The sequence below is a fragment of the Trichosurus vulpecula genome, chromosome 4 (genome assembly GCF_011100635.1).
Source record: "Trichosurus vulpecula isolate mTriVul1 chromosome 4, mTriVul1.pri, whole genome shotgun sequence".
In the NCBI taxonomy this organism is placed as follows: domain Eukaryota; kingdom Metazoa; phylum Chordata; class Mammalia; order Diprotodontia; family Phalangeridae; genus Trichosurus; species Trichosurus vulpecula.
In genome coordinates, this window is record NC_050576.1 from 186165605 (window position 1) to 186185762 (window position 20158).

General features: G+C 41.7%; 1 pseudogene; it reads left to right on the top strand.

Moving 5' to 3' along the window:
• Nucleotides 1-19394, top strand: part of LOC118846965 — a 36175-nt pseudogene extending 16781 nt beyond the window's left edge.
• Nucleotides 19395-20158: the final 764 nt, after the last annotated feature.

Consider the following 20158-nt stretch of genomic DNA (forward strand, 5'->3'; position numbering starts at 1 on the left):
CCCTGGTGAATATTGATGCAAAAAAATTTAGATAAAATACTAGCAAGAAGATTACAGCAATATGTCACAAAGATAATACACTATGACCAGGTGGGATTTATACCAGGAACGAACTAACAACAACAGCCATTTATCCATTAGCCCCTCTATTTCCCCTTCCAATCTCTCTTTCATGCCACATTCCTTCATGCCACATACTTCAACAAGCATTTATTAAGTTCCTACTGTGTACCAGGGACTGGGCTAAGCAATGGTAACACAAAGACAAAAAATGAAAAGGATCCTCCACTCAAGAAAATTTTATGTAATGTACAAATATGCATCTTTTTACTCATATGCTTTTAAAAATATATATATAATATATATATGCATGTGTATAATCATAGGCAAATGATGTATTATTTTTGAAGCAGTTCATAAGCAAGAGTATGACAGAATGAGAGTTAACATCAACTTCTCTAGGCAAATCCCATGAATTTAATTAGACTATTGATAGGTCAATATCAGAAGAATCTGTACTTTCCTCAGAATGAGTAAATCCCAGTGTGGGAGCTCCTTTCACTTATCCATCTATGATTTAAAGGATGAGTCCTGATGAATTGGGCAGCTAGGTGGCACAGTGGATAGAGAGCCAGACCTGAAGTCAGGAAGACTCATCTTCCTGAGTTCAAATAAGACACCTACTAGCTGTGTGACCCTGGGCAAGTCACTTAACCCTGTTTGCCTCAGTTTCTTCATCTGTAAAATGAGCTGCAGAAGGAAATGGCAAATCACTCCAGTGTTCTTGCTGAGAAAAACCCAAATGGGGTCACAAAGAGTCATACACGACTGAAGTGACTAAACAACAACAAACAAGTCTGGGGCAAGAAAGACCTGTCTGACCACGTGACCCCACCTCACCTCCAATCAATTCCGGTGGCTCTCTTGCCTTCAGTATCAAATGTAAAATCCTTACTTGCCTTTTAAAGCCAGCCATAACCTGGCTACCCTGACTGTCCTCCATACCTGGAATTCTCTCCCTCCTCACCTCTGCCTCCTAGCTTCTTTCAGATCTCAGCTAAAGTACCACCTTCTGCAACAAGTTTTTCCTACTCCCCATTAATGGTAATGCCTTCCTTCTGAGATTATCCCCAGATTACCTTGTCTATATCCTGTTTGTACATAATTGTTTGCATATTGTCTCCTCTATTAGACTAGGAGCACCTTGAGAGTAGGGACTGTCTTTTGTTTCCTTTCTATCCCCAGCGTTTAGCACAGTACCTGGCACATAGTAGGTGCTTAATAAATGCTTATTGACTCATTGACAAATGGGGGAGGGAAGGGGCAAGAAAGCACTGGATATATCTAGCAAATGGGATTTAGAGCTGGAAAGCTTGCTCCAAAATAACTTCCCCTTAATGATCATAAAATGTGAAGCTGGAAATGACTTTCTAGAAACCATCCAATCCAACTTTCTTGCTTTATAGATGAGGCAACTGAGGCCCAAAGAGGGGAAGTGACCTGTCCAAGGTCAGGTAGATACTATGATAAGCTGTAGAACCAGTATTCAAACTCAGGCTTTGATCATTCTAATATCCAACATTTATTTACAAATATTATCTCATTTTATCCTTACAACAACCCTGGAAGGTAGGTACTTATATGATCCCCATTTTACAGATGAAGAACCAAGGCAGACAGATGTTAAGTGACTTGCCCAAGGTCACACAGGCAGTAAGTCTGAGATCAAATTTGAACTCAGGACTCCAGGTCTAACATTCTACTCACTGCACCACCTTAGCTACCAATGACTCCAGATCTAGGACTTTCATCTCCAAATTCAGGACCCTCGCCATAAATACTGGGCTGGAGTTCACTGTTCTGAAGGAGAGAAGAACTAAAAATAGTTCCTTACTCACTTCTCTCTTTCTGCATTCATCCGTTAAAAAAAAAACAACCAACAAACACTAACTCATTCTTATCTTTCTTAGAACTGAGAGCACAAGGGAAGGATTTTCCAGAATTTCTTCTCCAAAAATCAAACCGTGGAGAATTTCCTAAGTGACTCATTCTAAAGCAGGAGGGTTTCAGTGTCACATGTTGATTGTCTTGTAAGTAGGTCAGACCAGACATTGGATTTTTTTTCCCCTTTTCCTTAAGCTCAATTACATTAACTGTTGTTCTCACTGTTTTGAAAAACAATATGTTAAGGGCTAACAAAAGGCAGGTTGTTTGGGTGTTTGAAAAATCTGGGCAGCAGTAAACCATGAATAACTCTTCTCCATCATGTTTTTATGAAAGTGCCCCTCCCCCAAAAGGGAGTGAAAAGCTCATTATCTTTTCCCCAAAATCCATTCCTCTTCTGAAATTTTCCATTACTGTGGAAGACACCACCAACCAAGGGGTTTGCAACCTTAGTGACATCCTCAACTCCTCATTCTCACCTCATCCTTGCCTGCATAGGTACCCTCCTCTCCACTCACACAACTACCCCCCTAGTTCAGGCCCTAATCACCTCTTGCCTCAATTATTGAAATAGCCTCCTCCTGACTCCAAGTGTCTCTCTACTCCCAACCACTGCCAAAGTGATTTGCCTAAAGCATAGGTTTGATCATGGCACCTGCCCCCCACCAGGGATTCTCTATAGCCTCTATGATCAAATATAAACTCCTCTACTTCACATTTCAATCTCTTCACATCCTTTTCCCTTCTTGCTTTTCCATCCTTCTTAAACATTACTCAGAGGTATGCAGGAGTCCCCTCAAACTAACTCCAGAGAGAGCTGATTGTTAAATTTTCTTTTTTTTTTTACTTTTTTTTTTTTGCAGGGGGAAGTCAGGGCAATTGGGGTTAAGTGACTTTCCCTAGATCACACAGCTAGTAAGTGTGTCAGGTATCTGAGGCCGGATTTTAACTCAGGTCCTCCTGACTCCACGGTCAGTGCTCCCCTCACTGTGCCACCTAGCTGCCCCAATTGTTAAATTTTCAATATAAGCAATTACACCTCGGAAATCAGCAAATGTTACAAATAAGTTTGACTTACTATTTTCTTGCTTACGTAAACTTAAAGTGATGGAGAAAATGTTAATACGAGTTAAACTTAAAAGTGTATTGTAGGTGCGGCTCCCTTCCCACCCACACCCCCATCCCTTCCCGTGGAGCTCCTTGTTACATATTTACCCTGACACATTTCTGATATCCCTCTTTGAATAATGAAATCCAGCCATACCAGCCTATTCATTGTATCACACACCATATCCTATCTCCCATCTTTGCACTTACACCCTGTGCCTGGAAAGAGTGCTTTCCTCTTGAAATCCATGGTTTCCTTGATTGAACCTTGAGAGACTTGACTCAAGAGCTATCTTCTGCATGAAGCCGTTCTTGATTCCTGACCCCCTCTCCAAAGCTTTGTATTAATTTTGTACATGTTACAAATATATACAGGATATTAAAGCCTTAATTCAATTTTAAGCTATTTAAGCTTAATGAGTTTAAGCTATCAAAGTGCTGAAAGAAAGATTCTTCGTTTGGGCTTTCACCCTGATTAGCGAGGCAAAACTCAGGACAAAGAGAATTAAAAGGATTTTATCATAAGTACGTCAAGGTAGTGATGGCTGATCACTGGAAATCAGCAAGGGCTTCAAGGTGGGGATAGCTTTTATAGATAACTTTAAGACAATCCAGATAGATCCAGCTCAGCAAAACAGGTTGGGCACTTGCATCTCAGTTCCTCCCCAAGGTAGAAAGAACATGGCAATTTGCAGGTAGGGGTATGTGACAAAGAGCAAGTTAATACAAAAAGCTGCAGATTTGATGTCTCAGAGCTTTCCCCAATGCTGTTTGACAAGCAGGGCTGGGAATAATGGGTAACTGAGTCAACATAACTTTCCACAAAAGCTAAAACTGTATTAAGAACACTGTACATTCATGATGTTGCCCCCGTTAGAACATAAGTTCCTTGAGGGTCCAGCCTGGTTCATTCTGCTTTTTATATCCCCAGTGCTTAATACAGTGTCTGGTACATAGGAAGTATTTACTTTTTTTTTTTAATTAAAGAATCCATCCCTTGATTCACTTATTAAACAGGCCTAATCACTAAATGGGTATTGCCTCAGTCAAACTGAGGCTTGTTAAAGACCTTAGCTTGAAAAGGCCAAGGTCTCCCACTGCATCCCTGACCATCTCGAGTTGTCCTGATATATAGCTGGCCACTGGACCCGGATGGCTCTAGAGGAGAAAGTGAGGCTGGTGACTGCACAGCCCTCCCTCACTCAAATCCAATTCAGTTGCAAGTCATGGCACCATCTTCCTTAATGTTATGGTCCTCTTTGTGAATGAAGGACAAACCACAATAACTTACTAAATGCCTGTTGATTGACAGATATCCTTCCAAAGGCATGGAATGCAAAGAAAAAACAAAGATTTAGTGCAGGTTTGCTGCATTCTGACAGGTTGCAGATATACTGGCTCCTTTCTCCCATTTGATGATGGAAAGTAACTTCAATTACTCCATGCAAGGTTGGCAAGGGACCACTAATCCTGACTCCTTATGGAATTATCGGACAACCCAGAGCCAGAGTCTCCCATCCTACTTGAGGAAAAGAAAATAAGGAGACATAGCCTCTAGCCCGTACCATAGTAGCGAACCCAAGAGTATTTTCCACTGACACAGGGACCCCCCCCAACAAAAAAGGGTCCTCCCATTGTTTAGCAAAAGACCATGAATTAACCTAACCCTCAACACCCAAATGGATGACTCAGGGACTGCTAAATTGCAGGGAAAGAACACACAATGAAATGGAAGGCAAGAGACAGAGAACAGCTTTTCGAAAAAGAAAGCCCCATGGGGCAGCTAGGTGGCACAGTGAGTAGATCACTGGCCCTGAAGTCAGGAGGACCTGAGTTCAAATACGGCCTCAGACACTTGCCACATTTACTAGCTGTGTGACCTTGGGCAAGTCACTTAACCCCAAAATTGCCCTGCCAAAAACAAAATGTACCAGACTGAATCCTGATGAGGAAACCCAAGAAAAAGTCAAAGTGAATCATTTTTGCCCTACAAGAAAGGAAGGGAAAAGGGATGGGAGGGGAGTGGGGTGACAGAAGGGAGGGCTGACTGGGGAAGAGGGCAACCAGAATATACACCATCCTGGAGTGGGGGGGAGGGTAGAAATGGGGAGAAAATTTGTAATTCAAACTCTTGCGAAAATCAATGCTGAAAACTAAATATGTTAAATAAATAAATTAAAAAAAATAAAAAAAAGAAATCTTTCCCAATATCCCTTAAAAAAAGGAAAAAAAAGAAAAAGAAAGCCCTGAAGTCAGCTCTGATTGTTTTCCTATAACCTGGATTCCTCAGTTTGATTATAACTCAATATCATTAAACAGGAAGATAAATTCAGACTAAAGAATATGACTAGTAATGTCACAATGTAATTAAGCAGCAAAAAAGTTCAGGGAGTTTTCCCCTTGCCTTTGTTTAGAAAGGCTTTTAGTCTTCTTGTGCAAAAATGAAGGGTAACTTTTAAGGCCCCTAAAAAGAAGGTTTTCTCCCAGTTTTACCAAGTAGTATAAAGTAAAGTGTAACTCCCCCTCTAAGCTCTGTATCCAAGTAGGAGCTGCTACTTCTAGGGAACACTGGGGGTCAGCATATCCAAAATTAAAGCCCCCATTGGTGAACTTTTTCTTTACAGTCATCTGCTAAATACAATTAGCTAAAAGCAACAATCTTTACCAAAATGACATAATAAATGTTATAGCTACAAAATCTTCCCCTTTAAAACTACAACTTATTCTCCCATAAGTTCATAGTATTGGTGGGAAGACTGGTCACAAGCTTAGACAACAGTGGTAGTAAGGCAGATATATAGGGAAAATATATGGCCAAGAAAAATCAAACCTTTCGTACTACAGGATCTATGTCCTTTCTCTCCTTATGGAGTCCTCAACATTGCTCAGTTTTCAACTGCTGGAGCTAGTTCTCCTTTGAATTCCCAATCTACTCGTTTCTGTGTTGCTGGGTTCATATTATTTGAAGCTACTAAGGCCTCTGAGTGACTCTTTCTCTGTGTCCATGTCTGAAGAGAATGTATCTCTGTTTCCTGCTGGGTGGATCTCAACTGTACCTTAATTTCTCTTGACTAATTCTTGAATTGGTAGATGAAATGTCTCATACCAGACAAGTAGATCTGCTGTTAGAGGCCATGTCTAATGAAAAGAAAAGACAGGAGAAAAAATTCCCTTCCCCCTTTACTACCCTCTGGTGTATGCCCAGGGGCCTCCTCTACAATTATGTTCCTGACTAGAACTCACCAGAACTGAATCTAGAACTGTTTGACTGTCATTTAAGGGTCCTCTGAGAGATGTGGACAATCTGTTCTTGGTCAATAGCATGTGCCTTCCAATTCAATTAAGGAAAATTTATTCACACTCTGTAAGGAGATCACTTGGCATGTTTATAATTAGTTTAACATCTCATTGTTGGCACTTTCCTTTCTCTGATTAGATCTTCAAACTGGAGTGTTGGATAGAGACCAACTTCCTTACCCTAAAAATGCCCAGTACTGTATAGTATAGTTCTCTTCTTTCTGAGCAGGAACATGGATTGACAAGTAGGAGTTAAATGAGCCTAGATTTCTATGGTTTTTACACCAGTCACATTTACTCCTCCTTAGAGTAACTCAAAAATCTTAATATCAATTTGACTTAAACAGGGATCCTTAGAATAAAACCCTAGAATAGGACCATAGAGATTAAGCCCAACTCCCTTGTTTCACAGAAAAGAAAACTGAGTCCTAGAGATAAAGTAACTTGCTCAAAGTCACATAGTAAGTTATCAGCAGAATTGGGGTTTTTGAACCCAGATCTCCAGAACCCCACTTCTCTTTTCAAAACATGAAGGACCATGTTACACTCCCACTAACATAAAGCCACTTCTGGGAAAGAACCACAGCTCTTAAGTAGCTACAAACTCCAACCAATATTTCAAGCTGAAGAATGGCCTTAACTACCCAAAGGAAAGAGTAGAGATTTTCTAAAGGAGAACATTTAAAGGAGGTGAATTATCCTCCTTTGTTGGCCATCTATCTATCAGTCACCCAGTAAGTCTTTACCAAGCACCTACTCTGTGCTTAGTATTGTACTAGATATTGTGGAACTAAAGAGACACACTTGCTCTTCAGGATTTATAATCTAATTAGGAGATAAGACTAAAACCCCTAAACAATTGAAGAACCAGTCAGTATCTCAATGCTAAATTGTGTTACAGACAACAAGCATACCTCCCCCAGTGTCATTCATAACTTCCATGAAAACATAAAATTGAATGAAATGTTACAAGAGCTATTAGTTCAGATAATTAAACCAATGCCATTTACAGCAGAGTTTTGCAATGTTGTCATGGGCTTTGGTTAAAATGTATTAAGGCATGAGCAGAACCAGGAAAACACTTTACACAGGGAAAACAACTACAAATTTGGATCAATACAATGGATTACCATAATTCCAGAAGACTGATAACAAAGTTTATGCTAATCACTTCCTCACAGAGAGGTGATAGACACAAGATGCAGAAACAGACATATGTTTTTTGGACATGGCCACTCTTCATTTGTTTTGGTTGACTATGTGTATTTGTTGTAAAGTATTTTTTCTTTCCTTTTTCTTTCTTTCTTTTTCTTTCTTCCCTCCTTCTTTTCTCTTTCTTTCTTCTTTCCTTCCTCCCTCTTCTTCCTTCCTTCCACTCTCTCAATTTTTAATGGAGAAGGGACAAATAGAGGGGTCAGGGTTAGCAATAATGACTCCAAAAAAAGAGAAGATTGTTAAAAACATTTTTTTTTGAAATGCACAGAGGAAAATAGAAGGAAGTTCAGAAGGAAGCACAGACAATCAATATAGTCTTGAAAGTAACATATAGAATTTATTACACACTTTTAAAAAAAATCAAACAGCATAAAATGGAAATTCACAGATTCATATCCAGTCCTCTTTTTGTGTTCTCTTTGTATAGGGAAATGCTCTTTTTTGGTACTTAAGTTCAGTTTTTTTAAATAAAATAAAATGTATTAAGGCAATGTGATATAGTAGAAAGAGTGCTTGATGTGGATTCAGAGAACCTGGATTTGAACGCCCTCTCTACTACTTAATAGCTGTGTGACAACTCAACTTGCCCTCTCTGGGCCTTCATATACTCATCTGTAAAAAGAGCTAGGTGGACCAGATAATGTCCAAGTTCTTTCCAACTCCAAATCTTAGGATCCTCAGATATCATATCCAAATTTTTGTTTGAAGTCACTTCGTGTAAAGTCTGAGAAGGCTCATAGATTTAGAGCTAGAAGAAGCCTTAGAGGTAATCAACATTTATTTTCTAGATGCAGGAAGAGATGAAATAACTCATAGAACTAGGATTTGAACATCTGTCCTCTGACTCCTTATGCAGTGCACTTTCCACTGGCCTACCTCATAGTTTGTAACAATGGTCTCCAAACTCTTTTGATTGTTCACCCCATCATTAAAAAAAATTGAGGATGAAAATCAATATATGTACATTTACACGTTATATATTCACACATATGCTACTGTATCATTAATTATTCACATTAGGCAAAACAAGGTATTTTGAAAGGATGAACTAATATTTGATTCTTGAATCAATAGGGAAGCACTAGAGCTTACTGAATAGAGAAGTGACATTGTCATACCTGAACATTAGGAAAATCACTTGGCAGCTGTGTAAGAAAGTGGATCAGTAAGGAGAGAGATTTAAGGCAGGAAGACCAATTAGAAAGCTATTGCAGTCATCCAGGTGAGAAGTGGTGAGGGCCTGCAGTAAGGTGGTGACTGTGTGAGTAGAGAAGGGAAGGGATACGAGAGATGCCATGGTGGTAGAAATGACTCATTGGATATGTGGGGTAAGGGAGAGCGAGAAGGCAAAGGTGAGCCAGAGATTGTGAGCCTGGGGGAATGGAAGGATGGTGGGAGGCTGGACAGAAAGAAGGATTAGAAAAGGGTTGGGTTTGAGGGAGAAAAGACCATGAGGAGAGCTGCATCTGTCCAGGCCTTTTCATCCTGTGTGACTCATTCTGTCCCACCCAAGATGAAAAGGAGGGAGATCGGGTTCTTTCTTATAGGTCACTTCCCTAGAAAACAAAGCCCACCCTCTGAGGGTCTTAGACATAAAGTGATCTTGGGGCCAAGCAATGGGTATGTGGGGAAGGGCAGAATTTTCACAATGGCACCTGCATGGCTAATGTTGTGGACTTGGGGTAGAGGTTAGGTTATGACACTCAAAGACTGGCCCAGAAGGGAGAAGTTTCATAGCTTGCACAGTGGAAGGGAGGAGGCAGAGTTAGAGGGGGATCTGGAAATGTGGGCAGCTAGGTGATGCAGTGAATAGAGAGCTGGGCTTGGGATTAAGAAGGCCTGAGTTCAAATCCAGCCTCAGGATACTTCCTAGCTGTGTGACCCTGGCCAAATCCCTAAATCCTATTTGCCTCAGTTTCCCAATCTGTAAAATGAGCTGGAGAAGGAAATGGAAAACCACTCTGGTATCTCTGCCAAGAAAACCCCAAATGGAGTCACAAAGAGTGAGACATCACTGAAATGACTCAACAACAACTGGAAAGAAAGGGTAGTTGTGGCTGTGTTGGAGACAAACCTCATGATTGGTTATTGAGGAGAGAGTACAATATGACTCATCTTCTACTCCTCTGACTAGTTGATCACATGTCCTTTGGCCCAACTTTGGAGACCGGTGGTTTAGAGGGGGTAGACTCTGCGAGTACTTGAGGAATTAGGGAAGTGAGAAGGCTGAGCTTGGGCTAGTCCTTGGAGAATGGGTGAGGTTTGATAAGGGGGAGAGACAAGGGCATTCCAGAGGAAGGGGACAGCATCAAGTGTTTATTCCATTTTTCTGAGAGAAATAAAGACTTTGGTAAGAGCTGATGTCTAATTGGAAGGATAGAATCACTGGCAATCCAAACACTGAACAGAGCCCCCAGCTCTGGCAAACACCAGCATCTTGTTTCCCAGTCACTTAGGGCTGGATTGACTGTCTTCTGTCCATGTACTGAGCCAGGTGAGTCTGGCATGCCTAGTGTGAACTGACTAGATTACAAGGCTTTGCTGATGCAGCTGCAGGAAAGTGCCCGAATTCCCATTCATCGAGAAGCCTCCCACAGTTTGAAAGGATAATTATCTCCATGCTGCTCTGACAGGTTCCCATCTGTTTAAGGCAGAAACACTGTTTTTAAAAGCTTCAGAAAAGGAGACTCACTAGTGACGCTTTGATGGGCTCACTCAGCCACAGAGGAGAGGGAGTGGAAATAAAAGCCAGATAAAGAGGTGGGGGGAGGAGAGGAGAGAGACAGGGACAGAGAGAGAGAGGGATGTGGGAAAGTGGGAGACAAGGAAGAAAGCAAGGTGGAGAGACAGTGAGGGAGGAGAAAAGGGGGAAGAAATAAAGGGAGGGGAAAAGATGGGCACAGAAAGAGAGACAGAGACAGAGAGAGACAGAGAGAGAGAGACAAAAAGGGAGAGAGACAGACAGACAGACAAAGAAGGAGAGAGAGGAGAGAGGGAGAGGAGGGAAAGAGAGAGAAAGAAAAAAGAAGAAAAGGGAAGGTAGAGGAGGAGAGGGAGGAGAAGAAAAAGAGGGAGAGGAATGGACAGAGAGAGAAGGATAGAGGAAGAGAGAAAAGGGGAAAGAAATAAAGGGAGGGGAAAAGATGGGCACACAGAGAGACAGAGACAGAGAGACAGACAGAGGCACACAGAGAGAGAGACAAAGAGGGAGATAGAGAAAGAGAGAGAGAGGGAGAGACAGACAGACAGACAGACAAAGAAGGAGAGAGAAGAGAGAGGGAGAGGAGGGAAAGAGAAAGAAAGAGAAAAGAAGAAAAGGGAAGGTAGAGGAGGAGAGGGAGGAGAAGAAAAGGAGGGAGAGGAGTGGACAGAGAGAGAAGGATAGAGGAAGAGAGAAAGGGGGAAAGGAAAAGGGAGAGGAGGGAAAGGGGAGAGCAGAAATGGAAAGGAAAAAGGGAGGAGAAAGAGAAAGAAGAATTTGAGATGTTAATAAATTTCTTGTGATCTCACTCTTCTCCATTACAACACATACTTCTCTGTGAAGTTGGTGGGGGTTACTTGCCAGCTGGAGACTGAAAATATTCCCAGGTATGGCACTCATTGTTCAGGAACATGCTATGAAATGCTATTTGTCTGTAAAAGGAGAGTTGGAATTATTATAGGGAGGATGGTGAGAGAAGAGAATTAAGAAACACACACCTCCTTTGTGCTTGCATCAGTTGCCCAGCTCTATGTCTTTCCCTTTCTGTCACAGCCCACGATGCACTGACACTAGAGCCCTGTCCACTGGCAGGGGTCAAAAAGTGGCCTTTTCTAATTCTCTGCTTCCATTCTTCTCTCTACGCTCACCCATTTTGCTTTATTTTTTAAACCAAAGGGAAGTATCCTGTAAAAATCCAAAAAAAAAATGCTTATTGAAAGAAAGAAAAAGAAAGAGAGAGAGAAAGAAAGGGAGGGAGGGAAGAGAAAAGGAGGGAGGAAGGAAAGAAGGAAGGAAGGAAGAAAGGAAGAGGATGACGTATTTGATAACTGCAGTTTGGACTCTAGTTCATTTTCAGCTATGGATATGCTTGCTAACACACTACTCATTATTAATTCTCGTGTAATTGTCCACCACTTAGGATCTCTTAGGATCTCTCGCAGCACTCTAAACTCTCTTTTGCATTTATTCTTACTTTGCATTACAGGATAGAGGATCATAAAATCACAAATTTAGAGCTGCAAAGGAATTTAGAGACCTCTACTGAGAGATCATAAGCTCATCTAGCACATGACCTTTGTGGAAAGAGCGAATGGATTTGAAGTCAGAAGACCTGGGTTCCTATGATATCTTCTCTGTTCATTAGTTGTGTAACCCCGGGCCAGTCATGGGGCTTGTCTCCAATATGACCATTGTTGTTGTTTCAGTCATTTTCAGTCATGTCCAGCTCTTCCTGACCCCTTTTGGGGTTTTCTTGGCAAAGATACTGGAGTAGTTTGCCATTTCCTTCTCCAGCTCATTTTACAGATGAGGAAACTGAGGCCAACAGGGTAAAGTGACTTGCCCAGGGTCAAACAGTTATTAAGTGCCTGAGTCCAGATATGAACTCAGGAAGATGAGTCTTCCTGACTTCAGGTCTGGGGCTCTATCCACTGTACCACCTAGCTGTCATAATATGACCATAATTACCCTTATTCTCCTCCATTCCATCCCCTTCCTTCACTATGCAAGCTCCAAACCTCCCCTTTCTGATCCAAGTTTTACCATGTCTGAGCAGTTATAACTTAACTGAAAAGGGACATACTCAGTAGCAGCTGCACAGGTGACCTTGGGGCATACCCATTCCCTGCCCCCCAGATCATTCCCTGGCTGCCATTTGCTCCAGGCAATGACCAGAAAATAGGAGCCCTGCTTTTCTTTTAGGGTAGGACAGAGTGAATCACACAAAATGAACAGGTATGGCCAGAGGCAGAATGCACCATATTATCTTTCCCCAAAGTTCATCCCTCTTTCTTCATGTCCCTGTTCCTTTCCAGAGCACCACCATCCTTCCAGTCACTTTGATTCCCAGCCTTACTGTTTTCTTCAACTCCTCACCCACCTATCCAATCAGCTGTCAGATATCTTGTCCTTTCCACTTCCACACTTTCTGTATCTATTCCCTTCTCTCTCCTCACAGTCTACACCCTCATCCACTCTCTCCTGGACTACTGGTCACAGCCTTCTAATTGTCACCTCTGCCTCAAGTCCCTTGCCTCTCCAATCCCTCCCAAACACAGCCACCAAAGTGGTTTGAGTCCAATCACGTCACTCCCTTACTCAGTAAATTCTAATGGCTCCCTACTGAATCTAGGATCAAATATTATTTTCTACTCAGTTTATTCTTTTTAAAATTTCTGCATTTTTATACGTTTTGAAATGTAGATGGTGATTAGTACAGCACACATACATATACATTTTTTAAACAAGTAAATATTTGTATAGGGAGCGTAGATACTCGATAATTCTTTAGTAATTAGGTGGCACAGTGGATAGAATGTCAGGCTTGGAGTCAGGAAGACTCTTCCTGAGTTCAAATCCAGCCTCAAACACTTCCTAGCTGTGTAACCCTGGGCAATTTCCTCATCTGTAAAATGAGCTGGAAAAGAAAAGGGCAAACCACTAGTTGTAGGATTCTGGGCAAGTCACTTTGCCCTATTTACCTCAGTTTCCTCACCCATAAAATGAGCTAGGGAAGAAAATGGCAAAACCTCTCCAGTATCTTTGCCAAGAAAACCCCAAATGGGATCGTGGAGAGTCAGACATGACTGAAAAATGACTCAACAACAACAAAAGCATCTGGGAAGGCCCTAAATTCATTCTGGGTCTTGATGGAAAGGAAAACTTTTGACAGACTGGAGTCCAGTTATGGAGGACAGTAAAAGCTAGAGCACAGAGGCAGAAGACAGTAGTGCAAAATCAGAATACAAAGTAGCTCAGAAAACAAGATGTGCACAGGGACATAGAGACAGCTGGTGTGGTGGAGAGAGTTCTGAACTTGGCATCAGGAAGACTTGCATCCACATCCCAGCTCAGCTCAGAAGTGCGGCCTCTGGGCAAGTCACTCAATACCTCCGGGCCTCAGTTTCCTTGTCAGTAAAATGAAGGAGTTGGATTGGATGACCTCTAAGGTCCTTTCTAACTCTCAGTCCTGGGGCCTAGGAGTACAGTAAGTAAGGTAAGATGGGAGAGTCAAGGTGGAGCCGGATTATGGAGGCTCTCCAATGCTCCCATTGAGGGGCTTGTCCTCAGCCCAATTAGATCAGCCTGCTTTGAGAAATGATCCACCCTTCTAGGCTACCCATGCTGACAGCTACCAAATCATGTGGGAAACCCAGGGAAAATGGTCTTGTGCTAATCATACCGATATTCTCATCAGGGACAGAACACCACACCCTGTGTTTTCACTCGCTGCCATGGAAGCCTACAGCTTAGTTTCTACAGTTCAGGTTTCCAATCTATTAAGCCCATTCTGTACTAAGGGCATGAGGAGGAAGGACTGTTTTCCAGGGTGTATCACTCATTAAAATCAACATAAGCTCTGAAGGCCTTGCCCAACTGGAAAGACTTTAAATCCTGGCTCAATGTTTAAATCTTTGCTAATTTGGAGAGACCTATGACCAGACTGGCCACAGCAGGGTAAATTTTCAGCCACAGAAATTAAAAAAAAAAAAAGGCTATTGGAGGGTTGTGGTGTCAGTGGAAGAAGCCTCTACACTAAATGAATCACAAAGCTTTGGAAAATTAACCTTTGAGGGGTAGCTAGGTGGTGCAGTGGAAGGAGTACCTGCCCTGGAGTCAGGAGGACCTGATTTCAAATCTGGCCTCAAACACTTAATAGCTGTGTGACCCTGGGCAAATCACTTAACCCTGATTGCCAAGAAAGAACTCTCAACTATTTCCATATTGTGGAACACTATGAAACACCACCATAGTGTGGGCCCTTTTTTCTTCTCTCCTGGACTATTACAGTAGATTTTTGGTTGGTCTCTCTGCCTTATTCCCCACTCCCCACTCCCCACTCCAATCCATCCCCCAGGCAGCTACTAGTGATTTTCCTACACACAAGATCTGACCATGTCACCTCTCTATTCAATAAACTCCAGTGGCTCCCTATTACCTCCAGGATCAAATATAAAACACTGTTTGACAGTTAAAGCCCTTTATAGCCAGGCCCCTCCCAATCTCTTTTCACTTTAGTCTTTTCCACATACTCTGTGATCCAGAGTCACTGGACTTCTTGCTGTTCTTCAGACACCACACTCTATCTCCTGTCTCTGCACTGACTGTTCTTCTCCCCACCTGCCCCCTCAACATGGCTAGAATGTTCTTTGGCCTCATATCTGGCTCCTGGTTCCTCTGACTTTAAAGACCCAGCTCAAATCCCACCTTCTGCAAGAAGCCTTTCCTAGTGCCCTCCCCAGACCACACACACACACACACACACACACACGAGCACGCGCTTGCACACACACATATACACACTCTGCTAGTGCCTTCTCTCTGAAATTACTTTCCAATAACACTGTATCTATATTGTATGTGTATAGCTCTTTGCATATTGTCTTCCCATTTAACAACTTTTGGGAAGAGACTGTATTTTTGCCTATATTTGTCTCCCTAGTGCTTACTACAGTGGTTGGCACATAAGAAAGTAAATAATAAATACTTAATAAATTGACTAACTGGTATTTACTAGTGTATCATGGCCCAAAGCTTCAGGTTTAATCTTGTAGGTTGGTCCCCTAATCATATTTCTTTAGAACCTCAAAACATAGACCAGATCTCCACAGATGTGGGTAAAAGAGTCGCTATTTTCTTTGCAAAATTTCAGAATAACAGCAGGTATCAGGTACAGGCCAGCCTTTATTTTACTGCAGAGATGCAAAGCAACATAAAGGAACCACAGTAGCCCATAAACAAATGATATAACTCTCCTCTTTAGGTTGAGTTTCATCTTTCACCCCAGGGACCTGAATTGCCTCCAGCCTTATAACATTACCATAAGGCTTTGGACTCCCTACTGAAGAAAGATGTCCTTGGAGTTGCTGGAGACATGAGCCCTGCGACATCCACATGAGTCCCATCTTCATGCTAGGGACATCTACAGAAGAACCGAAGTATCAACCAAACCGCTGAAATCCTACGCTGATGTCTCATTGCAGTGGTAAGGCAACTCTGGATTCTCAAAGACCATGTTCATTGAACCACAACCTCTGGGAGATCCTACCTAGTTAGAAAAGCTTTGAATTAGAGCTTTTTGAGTACTGGACTGTGAGTCTCTGTTCTCCAAGGACCAGCCTGCCTAAGTGCAAAGAGGTTTCACCCCAGAAGGTTAGTGGCTGAGTAGTGGATGACTCATATAGCCCATCTGCCAAGGACTGGAAAGTTAGCAATGTGGGTAAAGGGTAAACCATCTCTACTGGAGTCCTTGAAATATCACTCAATCCCAAAACATTTGCTGAAGGCCTGTGCTATTCAAGGCGCGATGGTAGACGCTTTTAGAAAAGACAAAGAAGTATAGGACCTAGTGTTTGCCCTTAGGAGCTTAAAGTCTGGCTAGAGAAATTTGACCTCTCCACGTTAAAAAAAAAAATACTCCAAGGCAGTCCATAACAAATGCCAACTGAGTGGTACTGACAATACATGCTATTGTTCAGTGTAGGAAAAGATGGGCTCCAGCTGGAGTGGTCAGGGGAACTTTTACCAAAGAGACAAATTTAAGCTGATTCTGGAAAGATAGGCAGAATTTTAATAGGTGAAGAGGAGAGAGGGCATTACAGGTCTGGGGAACAGCATATCTACTGCATGTTTTGTTTCTTGGTGCTTCCTAACATCCATTATTACATGCAAAGAAAATCATGGTGTTGAATGAAATTCAAGGTAGAGAATAAGACGTTCCAAATGTGTTTATCTTATTTCAAAAGCAGGTGTGCCAAACAATCATAATAGCTAGCATTCACATACTGCTTCAAGGTTTGCCATGCCCTATCAACTCGTCTGATATTCATAACAACTCTGGGAGGTAGCTGCTATCATTGTCTCCATTTCACAGATGGGGAAATTGAGGCAATCAGAGGAGAAATGTCACATGATTATTGAGTATTGAAGGCTAGATTTGAATTCTAGTCTGCCTGACTCCAGATCCAGCTCTCTATCCACTGTGCCACCTAGCTGTCCCAAAGAGCATTGAAGAGTGGAGCCAATTGGAAATTGAGGGGATGACCATCAATTGGGGAATGGCTAAACAAGCTGTGGCATATGATTGTGATGGAATATCATTGTGCTATAAGAAATGACAAGCACGATGACTTCAGAAAAACCTGGAAAGACTTATATGAACTTACGCAAAGTGAAGTGAGCAGAACCAGGAGAACATTGTACACAGTAACAGCACTACTATACAATGAAGAATTGTGAATGACTTAACTCCTCTCAGCAATACAATGATCCAAGACAGTCTCAAAGGACTCATGATGAAGCATATTATTCACCTCCAGAGAAAAAACTGATACGTCCGAATACAAACTGAAGCATACTGTTTTCTCCTTTTCTTCCTTTCTTCCTTCCTTCCTTCCTTCCTTTCTTTTTTTCTTTCTTTCCTTCCTTCTTTTTTATTCAAGTCTTCTTCTACAAAATGATTAATATGAAAATGTCTTGCATGATTGCACATGAATAAACTATATCAGATTGCTTACTGTCTCAGGTGGGGGAGGGGAGGGGAGGGATAGAATTTGGAACTTAAAACTTTTTTTAAAATGTTTAAAAATTGTTTTAAGATATAATTGGGGGAAAAATAAAATATAAAATGAAAGAAAAAAAGAGCAGAGCCAGTGGCTAATAGTCCAATATGATCAGAGTATACTTGAATATATTCCATTGAGAAACTGCTCCATTTACCAGAAATGCTAGGGATAAAAATAAGCAACAAGATTTTTAGAAAGATTTCAAAACTGTATTTGAAAACATCAGAGAAGAGAAGGCAAGGAAACACTCTCAGAAGCCACATAGCCACTGGGAGACCTTAGCTGTCTATAAAAGCTCTCTCCCAAGCTAACTTTACATAATCAGATATAGCAAACACTAGTGTCATCTGTATACCATATGCTATATATTGTACGTATACACCTATTTGTTGTATATACACTCCTGAGGTAAAGGTTGTCTTAATTTATAGAAAATGCTAGGTCTTAGGAAAGGGATAGTATTCCCGAGCTATTTTTTTAATGTTTTATTTATGCTTTTTTAAATCTTGCTATCACTTCCTAATCTCTGACCTCCCCACCTCACCCCCCACCACCATAGATTTCTCCCTCATAGCAAAATACAGGTAAGATGACAGACCTACATATTGTCCATGTGTGACAAGGTATGCCCCATCCTGTACTTACAGTCTGCCACCTCTCTGTGAAGAGGCAGGTGGCTTGTGCTCTGGAGTCAAGACTGCCCATTGCATTGATCAGACCTTAGACATCTCCAAAGCCATTTCAGATCCCTGAACATGGTTCCAGTTATAAAAGTTGTTTTTGCAGTACAGATCAGAAGGCACATCCAGTTAAACTATAGGATTCTCTTGGTTTGTAAGAGACCTCTAGTGGTTTCTCCAGTTTTTGATTTTTGTGTTTTGGGTTGGTTTGTTTTTTGCTGTACAAGTTCCATTGCCCTTTGACAGGGGGAATAAATTTAAATTCTGTGGTCCCAAATGAAAACTTTAGCAAAAACTCCCTAATCCTTTGTCACTTGCAAGATAAACATATCTCCAGTAGAAAGTTCCCTGCTTCATTCAGGGGCCATTTGGGTGGTAACACTACCTGTGTTCATTAATTAGTGCCAAAGGATACTCTATTTAGTCCTGTTCTTGAGTAACAACGCTAAAGGAGGTTGCACAACTTCCTCTGGCATTGTGTTCTCTTTCCTAGACTTGACAGTTTGGGATTTGTTTCCCTGTACTATTTAACTTAATTTGTTCAGAATGTAGCTGAGACTGAATACTAGTCACATCCAAATTAGAAATCATTTATTATACTCCAGGTCATAATTAGCTATTCTGGTGTCTGGGACAAGCATTGAAAAATGTACCTTGGGAAGCAGCAAGCAAGGCGCACTCAGATCAACTTTTAAAAATAAATTCAGAAAGGAAATTCTGCTTTTCAATGTTGCCAGCCCCAGTGCCCATGCCCATGTTCTGCCCCATGTCTAGCCCTGCCTTCATGTTGTTCATGACTTCCACTAGCTGCTACTATTGTGGCTTGCAGGTCAGAGAGCTTAGTGGAGCCTGGAGATGAGACTGAAAGTTCCAAGTGGATCCTCCAACTGAAGACCCTGGTAAAGTCCCCTGAGGCTTGCCCTGAACTCACTGCTTCTGGAGATAAGCTTCACACTGACTACATGGGCAGCCTTGAAGACAGACAAGTAGTTGACACCTCTCTGGATTATCAGAGATCCCTTGGTTAGAAAGCATGGACAAAAACAGGTCATTTCAGGCCTGGAGCAGAGCCTGCTGGATATGTGTGGGGGAGAGAAGTGAAGAACAATAAATCCTCCTCACTTAGCCTGCAGAAAACACGGGTTCTCTTTCTTCCTTTACCCTCAGCCCACCCCTTCTATCCCAGAAGATGCTGCACTGCAGTTTGAGGTAGAAGTGATTGTGTTGATACAACGCAGCTACTGGCAAAAGCTGGTAAAAATCGTTTTCTGGGTGTGGATGTGGTACCAGCCCTGCTGGGTCTCCTTGGTTACTTATGGCGCAGCAAAGCCAGAACCCCTTCTTTCTAATAAGAAACTGAGAGAAAAGAAAAAAAAAAGGAAAAAGAAAGAAGGAAGGAAGGAAGGAAGGAAGAAAGGAAAGAAAAAGAAAACTTCTTTCTTTAAAAAAAAAAATCAAATTCAATTGAACAGAGAATTGGTGGAGAGGAAGGATTAGGGAGATCTCAAACTCCAGGACACAGGGTCCCATGGGCAGAGACCTGGAACACCATGAAACCTCTGGTGGGATGACCATTGCTGGATCTAAGCCAAAGAGTAATTCATCTGTGTTGCTATCACCTAGGATGCAAGTGAATGGAATTGGGAGGGTTTTGGCTAGGCCAGAGAGTACCTTCCTGGGATGCTGTCATAGAAGTTGCATAGGTATGTAAGGAGAGGGAAACAAGAAGGGAGTGCCATCTAATACATCCTATTTAAACTAATTGTCCTTCCTAGATGCTAAGATTAATTATTTCTACCTCTAATTTTCAGTGTATCTAGACTAAGAAGTAGGAAAAGTAGAACATTAACTTTTTCAGAACATACGAACAGCATGTTTGAAAGGGGCTCCCGTGACTCAAAGACCCATTCATTTAGAGTTAAATAATCTATTCCAAAGCTGTGTCTTCTGGGAACATTTGGCCCTAGCGAAAGCAGTATTCAAAAATAGTTGCTTAATATCTTTTCTGTTTATTTACCAAAATCTAATGTGTCAGCCAGGATCTGTCTAGCATTGGCCTGTGGGTAGATATGTAATTTTTTGTTTGTTTTTAACTTTTTGGCATGGAGTCCATTCATTCAGGCCCAGCTGGTCACTGCTATGCTTCTGTA